We start from the raw sequence: 11,538 nt of genomic DNA, 5'->3' as shown, positions 1-11,538 counted from the left end.
AAAACAATTTTCGTTCATTTTGGAATTGGTGGGTAATTTTTTTTTTTCAAATATTAAAAACCTTTATTTAAAGTCCAAACATAAATCAAATTTTTGGATATTTAAGATTTCCGTAATTTTACAAAAATTTTGTGAGTGTCGTTCTGTATTTTGAGAAAATAGTTCTTCAAAACTCGAAAAAAAAAACACTCCCAATATTTTTCTCAATCACAACTTCATTTGCAACCACAAACATTCAATCAATGGCAACAATTTAACACTTCAACTCAAATCCAAATTTCAAATCAAGAATTCAAATACATTTCATAACTCATGCATTTGGCATATTTCATTAATCATTAATTTACAATCAGTGCAAAATCTCAAAAAATCTCAAAATAAATATTATTACAATTCTATTTGTACAACTGCTCAAATTATACATATGCATACTATCATATTTACATCAAACTAAACTATCGAGTATAGACAAATACCCATAAAATTCTTCAATTATACTCCTTCTAATCAGACTCGCTCTGCCGCTATCCTTTTCTCTATATCTGCGACAACATACAAAGCTATCATTGAGTACATAAATACTCATGGTGCACAATAATAAAATACAAAATAAACAAAGCATAAAATGCAAAATATAAAATTTATGAACAAATCGTGATTCAAAAATCATAATTTTATTTCAAATTTTTCATTCAAATCACATTTATAACAAATCATAATTTTCAAAGCATTTTCAAAGCTTCATACAACATAAAATTTAATCAAACAATTTAATAAACATAGTGTTGCCAAACAATAACACAACTTAGGCCATGACACAAAATTTTCGAACATGCCGTGTGTACATCACGACAAGGCAAACACCCCTACTAATCGAAATCAATGAGGGAGGTGGCTAGCTAGCTAATGAGTACTCATCCAAACTCGCCCCTCAGACTGGAAAGTCAGAGAGGGAGGAAACTGATCAAATATCAAACTCACCCCACAAGTGGATGATAGACATATTAATATTGTCATGCCAAATGTGAATTAAAACAATTTAAAAATATGATGTTCAATTATAATTAATACAACAATTAAACAAGCTTCATTTCAAATCACCATTTCCAAAGTAGGCAACACACAAATTCTCAAATAAAATTTCCAAAGCCATAACTAAATTCAAAACCATATTGTTCAAATATTTCATACAATCAATAAATAATTTTCATTCCAAATTTCCATTGAAAAATAGGCAACATAACATTTTCGAAATTCATAATGAATAAAACATATTCACAATGTATAACAAATCAATTTTCATTGTGAAACTATAATTTATAAATTTTTGTGCACAAACACAATCAATTTTCAAAATTAAATTTCTATTAAAAAGTGGCAACACCATAGCTCTCAAAATCCATAATTAACACAATGCATACAAATCAAGTTTTCAGTGGAAAAACAATAATTTAAAGTTATTGTGCACAAACCTGATGCGAGTCGCCTATCGGCCTTGACTCGATTCCTCGGGTTCTTTCCCGGTGTTCTTTTCCACTGAAACACACAGTTTCACAGTGTTTCAGTATCATAACTTACCATAAATCCAATAATTAATTCATAAATACTTAATTCTAGCCCAAATATGCTTAAACTAACGTTCTTAGAAATTTTCATTTCGGGGTTACTATTCACTGTACTATTCAAGTCAAATAGTTGACTTTCTAAAGCTTAATAGGTATGGGAACTCCAACTTCACCCACATACCACATTTTGGTCACTAAACTTGTTGGTTTTAGTTGTTTACTCAAAGCTTAGGTCGTTTAGGCAAAATTGCCAATTTTCGGTTTTGGAGTTCTAAGTTGCACTATTCCATTGGTCAATCTACTGTTGGAATTTGGGAAAACTTCCTTCATAGAAAATGTTCCTTATTGTCTTAAGTGTATTCTCATTTTTGGATCACCCTAATTGGAGTTTTGTAGCTCAAGTTATAGCCAAAATAAGATTATTGTTCACGTGCACTGTTCATACTGCAATTTAGGTGCTGGCAGATTTTTGATCCAAATTCATTCAATAATTTAATCAAGTTAAGTCCATAATTTGGTCTAATTTCCTTCATACGAAATGTTCTACTATGTCTTAGGTTTCCATCGGTTCAAGAATCGCCTAAATCGGAGTTTTCTAGAGAGAGTTATAGTCATTGGAACTTTACTGCTCAATGGCAATTCTGCAGAGTTGCAGGTTCAGTAACTCAATTTTGCTCAATAATTTGACTAGGTTAATGGCATAATTTTGGGTGGTGTTCTTCATGAAAGTTTTAGATCTATGTCCTATCTAATTGCTGGTAAAATCTCAGGTCATTTTGACCTTCCTAACTCGAGTTATGACCAAATGAATAATTACTGTTCATTTGGTCAGTTTGGTGCAGTGGCAGCCTGCTCTCATTTCACTTTGGTCAATTGTTTCACTAAGTTTTGGTCAGTTTTTGGGCATGGTTCCTTAATGAAAATTGTGCCCTTTTATGTCTATTTTCATCCCCAATTGGTGTCATATCAATTGGACTTGTAAAATTTGAGTTTTGGTCCTTTAAAGTTGGCATGGTCATGCTGCCAGCAGCATGACCAATTGCCCTACGAATTTGGCTTTCATTCTCAAAATTTCCACACATCTCTTTTGGTCATTATTGACCATTTTTCACTTCACAATAGGTCAAAGTCATCATATATGCATTTCTCCAAAATTTGGTTCACAAACCCTAACTTTCAAACCCTAACTCATTCATTTAATCACAATTGGTGCATTTCCATCTTACCATCATACTAATGTAAGTTTACTAACATCTTTAATTCCCTTTAAACACATCAAACCATACAAAATCATACTCCCTCCAAGCTAGACAAAATTTCAGTTTAGTCCTCCCCACATATTTTTATTTCACTTCATTAACTTCTAAGCTCATTTAATTAACTAGATATGCATTTAAAATAGAAATTTGCAAGTTAGCATTACTAACCTTGCTTGGAGGGTTTTTAGGCTTCCCTTTCTTCATGTCTTTCTTCTTCTTTTTACTCTCTAATGCTTCCTCAACATATAAGGAGAAATTTTTGTGCTGAGACTTTGTGAATTTATTGAAGGAACGGAAGCGTGAAAAACACAAGTTTATACCATTAAATTCAAAAATTTTCACCTAGGGTCACATGCATCATGCAAGATTTATTTTTATCTATTTGATTTCAATGATAAACAACATATTAAAACTCTTTTAATATGTTTTTGGATCTGTATTTACCATTTAAGATTTTAAAATTAATCAGATTAATTTTAGAACCCTAGATTAAATCAAGAACGATTACACTAACCTCTTGATGCACTGCAGCGTGTCTGCGCCTTTGAGATTCGTCTTCAGGACACCAGATGTTGTCCCTCTAGCTTGTCCACACCAAGAACACCTATGGCAGCCCTTGAACAGCTTCTAAAGCTTTTTCTATTAATTAGAAATTCAAGTTCTGCCTTTTAAGAAATTAGAGATGTAAACAGGACACTAGAAACAATTTCTAGCGTTCTTGATTCAAGAGATTGATGGCTAATCTCTTTGAATTGATGAGAGATGAAGAATAATAGATGAAAAACCTCAAAGTGGCGTGACAAAGGAGAGGAGAGGCTGCTGGTTATTTTTTCATAACCACACTTAAATAGCTAGGTTAACACATTAAACCCTTGCCACATGTCACCCTTTGATTAGCTCTAGGTTTAAGTGACCCAATCACATTGTGCCAAGTGTCAAACCTATATTTAATCTTGATTTTAATCATCTTACATGATTAAAAATATTTGGCAAGCTTATGTGTAATCCCATATATCACCATCTCATGATGACACTTGTCCTGTAATGAAATGACCAAAATGCCCATGTGTCTTAATTTTGAGTTCTTAACCCAAAATAATTATTTTCTTCTTCTAATTAATTTATATCAAATATAAATTAATTAATTAATCTCTATTAATTAATTTCTCATCAATTAAATTCATATTTAAATACTTTAAATATAAATTTAATTTATACTACACATCCAATAATCTAGATTTGGTTTCAAGTCATGCTAGGGACTTTGCAATTTAATTGCAAACCAAACCTATTTAATTAATCAATTAAACTCTTTAATTAATTAATTAAATCATATTTAAATAGGTGATAACTTGTGTATGTGTGTGACTTACTAGGCTCATCACTAATTGGCAATGAGACATGATATCAACTCTTAATATCATCAGAACTCTTTCTTACCATAAATGATTTCTCTAAATCATTTTATGCGCCTCATAGACCATGGTTAACACCTAGCATAGCATGCCATGGCCACCCAATTAGTAATAAGGTTTACCTTAAATGAACCTAAAATCATATGTTACCATGCACTAGAATCTCTCTGTTACAAAATCCCAACTCAAGCTGAAGTCATGGTTTATGTCAAACTCCATTTGCTATGAATATTATGTTCTCTTTTAATTCCAGTTCTTGATTAAAAAGATTTTCTCATCAGAAACTCTTTTATGAATAAATCTATCTGTCTTGGCAGAACTTGAAACATCAAGAATAATTAAATGAACATAGGATTTTATCTCTATTTACTTAGAGGAACAGATTCCATCTTGATCAACACCTACCTCCATATATAACTAGTAGGAGCCAACAGATGCCCATATACCCATACACAGTATAAGTATGAAAGCAGTATCAAACTCAAACTACCTATATACAAGATAACTGTGCCATCTCAGGTCTAAAGATCATATGCACTGATATGATTTATGACAAAACATTGATAAGAGTAAACTCCATGTGCTTGTCATAAGTGTCACTGGTTCGGCCTACTTATCATTTATAAGTGCCTATCATGTTTGTTATATGGCATGAGACTCACCATTCCATCTTATTTATATCTCATATAAATAACTTGGAAACAAACATGAATACAATCTTTCTGGATAAGTCATGTCCTTATTATGAAGTATCCTCGATTGTGAACCTATTTATGATACTTCGTGCTAGAAATATTGTCACTCATATTCTTAACAACTTAAGAATAATATTTCTAACAAAATATCAATGGACCTTTTCTATTACACATAAATATATTATGTAAACGGAAAGTGGAAATGCCTTTTATTAATAAAAATATGTACAAGATACATACTAAATGATATGCTCTAGGGCATACTACTAACAATCTCCCACTAGCACTAGAGCCATTCATTACAATCTGTTAGACCTATCTTCTCAAGATGTCGGTCTAGCGAGTGCGTGACATAGGCTTAGTGAATGGATCACTTGGATTTTTGGTGATGCTATTTTCTGCGTGGCTATATTGCCTTGCCCAACTATATCTCTGATAACGTGGTAGTGCCTTTCTATGTGTTTGGATTTTGGGTGAGACCTTAGTTCCTTAGCCTGTATGACTGCTCCATTATTGTCACAGTGTAGTGGGCTGACTCAATGGAAGGAACTCTGTAAGTTACATCACGAACTTCTTTATCCAAGCGACTTCCTTTGCGACATCGATGCGACAATATACTCATCCTTTGTAGTGGAATCTGCGATCGTGCTCTGTTTGGAACTCTTCCAAGATCGCACCTCCATTACAAATGAACACATATCGAGGTAGACTTTCTATCATCGATATCGATTGGAAATCGTAATCGGTATAACCATCCAATTGTAAGTCTCTACCTCCATAAATCAAGAATAAATCCTTAGTTCTTCTCAAGTACTTAGGGATATTCTTGTGACTATCGATGTTCCAAACACGGATTGGATTGATACCGCTAGTCAAACTAACGACATATGCGATATCAGGCCTAGTACACAACATTGCATACATTAAACTTCCAATAGCCAAAGCATATGGAATCCTGGCCATCTTATCTCTTTCTTCAGGTGTCTTTGGAGACATCTCTTTAGAAAGATGGATACCATGTCTCACTGGTAACAATCCTCTCTTGGAATCAAACATGTTAAACCTCTTTAACACCTTTTCCAAGTATAGACTTTGGGATAAACCAATTATTCTTTTCGCTCTATCTCTATAGATGCGAATCCCAAGAATATAGGTTGCCTCCCCTAAGTCTTTCATGGAGAATGTATTTGATAACCATACCTTTATAGTCGTCAACATACCTGTGTCATTACCCATCAATAGTATGTCATCCACATATAAGACAAGGAAAGTGATAGCACTGTCACTAACCTTCTTATATACACATGGCTCATCCTCATTTTTGATAAAACCAAAGGATTTAATGGCTTTATCAAAATAGATGTTCCAACTCCTCGAAGCTTGTTTCAACCCATAAATGGATCGCTTTAGCTTGCATACCTTGGAACCATCTTGGGATTCAAATCCCCTAGGTTGTTCCATGATAATGTTTTCTTCAATGTATCCATTGAGAAAAGCTGTTTTGACATCCATCTGCCAAATCTCATAATCATAGTATGCAGCTATTGGTAATAAAATCCTAATTGATTTAAGCATGGCAATGAGAAAGTCTCCACATAGTCGAGTCCTTGCCTTTGGCGAAACCCTTTCGCTACTAGCCTTGCCTTATAGGTCTCTACCTTTCCATCAGAACCAATTTTCTTCTTGAAAACCCATTTGTTCCCTATAGGTACAATACCTTCAGGTGGGTCAACAAGATCCCAAACTTGATTCTTATACATGGAATCAATCTCGGATTTCATAGCATCAATCCATTTTGAAGAGTCTATATCTGATATAGCTTATTCATAGGTAAGTGGATCATCTCCATGATCTAATTCTTCATGAGTCGAACACTCTTGTTCTGCTTCTTGAAGAAAACCTTATCACACGGGGGGGTGAGATACCTGGTTGTTCTACGAGGAGCAGTGTGGATGTTTCATCAACGGTATAGGTTGACTAGATGGATCTATATCCATCGATGCTGGTTGGTTAGAATTCTCCAATTCTAACTCTATTTGCCTTCCTTTGCCTCCTTCTTGAACAAACATTTGTTCAAGAAATGTGGCATCTCTACTTATCACAACCTTTGTGAAGTAGGCAAATAAAAATAATATCCAAAACTATCTTTTGGATATCCAACAAATCGACCTTTTACGATCTGGTCTCCAATTTATCAATGTTGACTTTTGATATAATTTGGACAACCCCAAATCTTAACATGCTTAAGACTTGGTTTTCTTCCATGCCATATCTCATAAGGCGTGGAAGAAACTGATTTTGATGGAATCCTATTCAGAATATACAAAGCTGATTCTAATGCAAATCCCCAAAAGAAGATTGGCATATCAGTATAGCTCATCATACTATGTACCATATCCAATAAGTACGATTTCTCCTTCGGATACACTATTCAAGCGTGGCGTTCTGGAGAGTCGGTTGAGAAACAATGCCATGCTCTCTCAAGTATTCATCAAATTCGACTCAAATATTCACCTCCACGATCGATCGAAGAGCTTTAATACTCTTTCTGTTTGATTTTCTACTTGATTTAAATTCTTTGAACTTTTCAAAAGATTCATGTTTGTATTTCATCAAATACAAATATCCAAACCTTGATTTATCATCAGTAAAGGTAATAAAATAATGAAAGCCCCCTCTAGCCATTTCTTTAAACGGACCGCATACATCACTATGTATTAGCTCCAAAATAATTTCAGCTCTTAGCCCTTGTCCAACAAAGGGTGATCTAGTCATTTTGCCCTGAAGGCAAGATTCACAAGTTGGAGTAGGCTCAGAGCCCAATGAGGATAGAATCCCCATTTTCTCCAATTTTGCAATCCTATCTTCTACAACATGACATAACCTTAAGTGCCAAATATATTTTGAACTTGAGTTGGTTTTCACCATGGCATTGTATTCTTTTAGATCACTTGCATTCAATTTGTGTTTGTCATTATTATCCAAATAATAAAGACCATCATTCATATAACCCGAACTAACATATTTATTTCCAAAATAAATATTGCAAACATCATCTGTGAACTGAAATTCATAGCCATTTCTAGTCAAACTAGATATAGAAATAATGTTCTTAAAAGCATCAGGTACATATAAAATATTATCCAAACACAAAACATGTCCAAACATGTAAAAAGATTTAGATCCTATGGCTAAAGCTTCAACAGTTGAGCCATTGCCAATCCGGATTCTAATATCTTGAGAACGCAAGCTGCTACTATTTGCTAGTTCCTGCATATCATTAAAAATGTGAGAACTGGCACTAGTATCTAAAACCCAAGCTGTAGATAAACTATGAGTATCATCAGAATCTAAATAACAATATATGGACATACCTTCCGAAGGTGTATCCTTCTTATCCTTCAGAAAAGCAAGATACTCTGGGCAATTCCTTTTCCAGTGCCCATCCTTTTGGCAGTGGAAACACTTTCCTTTGCCTCCATCAGCTTTAGTCTTCCTTTTCTGTTTAGCTATTTTCTTGGAAGGACTAGGAATCTGAGGTTTCTTTTTCTTATTGCCCTTCTTCTTGTTGGACTTTCCAGTAGAAGAAGATGCAATCAAAGCTACCTCTTTTCCTTTATTGCCTAGCATATTCTTTTGGGCAATAACTAGCATGTTGAGTAAACCAGCTAAGGTGCATTCCTGTTTAGTCATATGGAAATTTGTCACAAAATTCCCAAAAGACTCAGGAAGGGACTGAAGGATCAAATCCATTTGTAGTTGGAAATCCATGTTGAAGTCAAGATGTTCCAACTGCTCAATCAGCCAAATCATCTTGTGGACATGATCCCCAACATTCTGTCCCTCAGACATCCTCATACGGAATAGCTGTCTAGATATCTCATACCTAGCATTCCTGCTTTGCTCACCATATAACTCTTGTAGGTGAAGGAGGATCTCACTCGCACTCTGCATATTCTCATGTTGCTTCTGTAACTCATTACTCATGGAAGCAAGCATGTAACACTTAGCTCTTATATCATGCTCCTTCCACTTGTCCAAAATTTCATATTCCTCTTGTGTGGCCTCTGGAGGTAAGGGACCAGGAACATTTGAATCTAGAACATATCCTATATGTTCAAGGTTTAGGACAAGTTTCAAATTTCTTAGCCAATCAGACATATTAGGTCCTGTCAACCTATTGTGATCAAGTATGCTTGCAAGGATATTGGATGGTGGTGGTTGTTTTGTTCTCATTTTTATCAGAAAATTAACTGCAGAAAATAACCAGATTAATTAGTAAATGTATCATGTAATTAACCAAAATGATTATGGTCTTTTAATCAAATTGGTCCTCCCACTAACTTAGCGAATCCTACACTTCCAAAGTAGGAAACGGAAATCCTAGTTGGATGGATTTCTAGTGGGTGATTGAATTCTTATAATTCTATTGATCATCCTCAGGTACATCCATTATTGGAATTACAATAAACTATAAGTGAGCAACTCCTTGCCCATCACATCTCATGTGAGGTTCAATCCTTCACCTAGCCCCTAATGCTCAAAATCTCAGGTACATCCATTATTGACTTATCTTGCATTAGTTAAGTTGATCCCATTGAGCCAGTAATTATGCAAATAATTTTAATGTCCTCAGGTACATCCAATATTGGCCACCAAACCATTTACATATTTACAACATCTCATGCTTAACAATTATTCTTAAGAAAATCTCTTAAATTAATTGCATCTCATGCAACTATTTAAAATTTCTTAAAATAATTGCCCCAATGGAGGGCCTATGTTATAATTACTTTAATTATAGCATTTCCAACTTAATCATTTGTTTGGAAGATTTTATGGTCATTCTAATTACTATTAAGGTCTCACTTTGCACATTATCCATTTAGCATGCATATATCATATAATTGCATACATTCCCATACATCTCATGCATTCATAGATAAGCAGTAAATATGGTATGATCATGGACTTTCTAAGGAAATAATTCTGAGCCACCAAGAATTGAATCAGGGCATTCCTAGGTGCATTTCATTCATTCATTTTACAAGAGTTGCTGAAGGAGTACATAATCAACACTTGATCTTGAATTCCTCCCACTGGTCCCACCAATGCTCTTAACCTCCTTGAACTTCTTGCAATCCAATATTACATAGTAATCCTTGGCATACCAAGGCGAATTTACAAGAACTTAAATAAATGAAATTACAACCCAAAAATTATTACAAACTTAATAATACATGACCAAAATAAATTAAAATAAATTAATTAATTTACAATCCCAAAGAAACATAAAAGAAATAAATCCAATCACATTGGTCCTTTATAGTCCATGATCATCCATCATGCATATCACTATTTAACAATTAAATAAAACATACATACTTATATTAAATTGAATATCTCATATTCAACTTAAAAATCCAGATTTGAATATGATTCAAATAAATTTAAAAATTCAGATTTGAATCTCATTCAAACAAATTTAAAAATTCAGATTTGAATCACGTTCAAACAACTTTAAAAATTCAGATTTGAATCACATTCAAACATTTTTTAAAAAATCAGATTTGAATCACATTCAAATATTTTTTAAAAAATCAGATCTGAATTTTATTCAATCAATTTTAAAAAATCAGATTTAAATACGATTCAAACAACTTTAAAAATTCAGATTTGAATCACATTCAAACAACTTTTAAGAATTCAGATTTGAATCACATTCAAATAATTTTTTAAAATTCTGATTTGAATCATAATTTAATTGTGTGATTAAAACCACTAATTAAACATTTTAATTAGTCAAAGAATAGGCCTTAGATCATACAACAATTGCAGAATTAAAAGCCAAACCTTGAACCACCCATGGTAGCCAAACCATGCGCACCATTGATGGTCTTTTTTCAAGTATGCCGCCACCTTGCTTTGCAACCAGCGATGATCAATCATCTCATGATCAAATCACACAATTAAATCATATAATCAACAATCTAAATGGCAAATATAGTGGCTCTGATACCAATTGAAGGAACGGAAGCATGAAAAACACAAGTTTATACCATTGAATTCAAAAATTTTCACCTAGGGTCACATGCATCATGCAAGATTTATTTTTATCTATTTGATTTCAATGATAAACAACATATTAAAACTCTTTTAATATTTTTTTGGATCTGTATTTGCCATTTAAGATTTTAAAATTAATCAGATTAATTTTAGAACCCTAGATCAAATCAAGAACGATTACACTAACCTTTTGATGTACTGCAGCGTGTCTGCGCCTTTGAGATTCATCTTCAGGACACCAGATGTTGTCCCTCTAGCTTGTCCACACCAAGAACACCTATGGCAGCCCTTGAACAGCTTCTAAAGCTTTTTCTATTAATTAGAAATTCAAGTTCTGCCTTTTAAGAGATTAGAGATGTAAACAGGACACTAGAAACAATTTCTAGCATTCTTGATTCAAGAGATTGATGGCTAATCTCTTTGAATTGATGAGAGATGAAGAAGAATAGATGAAAACCCTCAAAGTGTCATGACAAAGGAGAGGAGAGGCTGCTGGTTATTTTTTTTTTCATAACCACACTTAAATAGCTAGGTTAAC

This window comes from Hevea brasiliensis, unplaced genomic scaffold (genome assembly GCF_030052815.1).
Source record: "Hevea brasiliensis isolate MT/VB/25A 57/8 unplaced genomic scaffold, ASM3005281v1 Scaf99, whole genome shotgun sequence".
NCBI classification, from domain to species: Eukaryota; Viridiplantae; Streptophyta; class Magnoliopsida; order Malpighiales; family Euphorbiaceae; genus Hevea; species Hevea brasiliensis.
Note: the sequence above shows the minus strand (reverse complement) of the source record.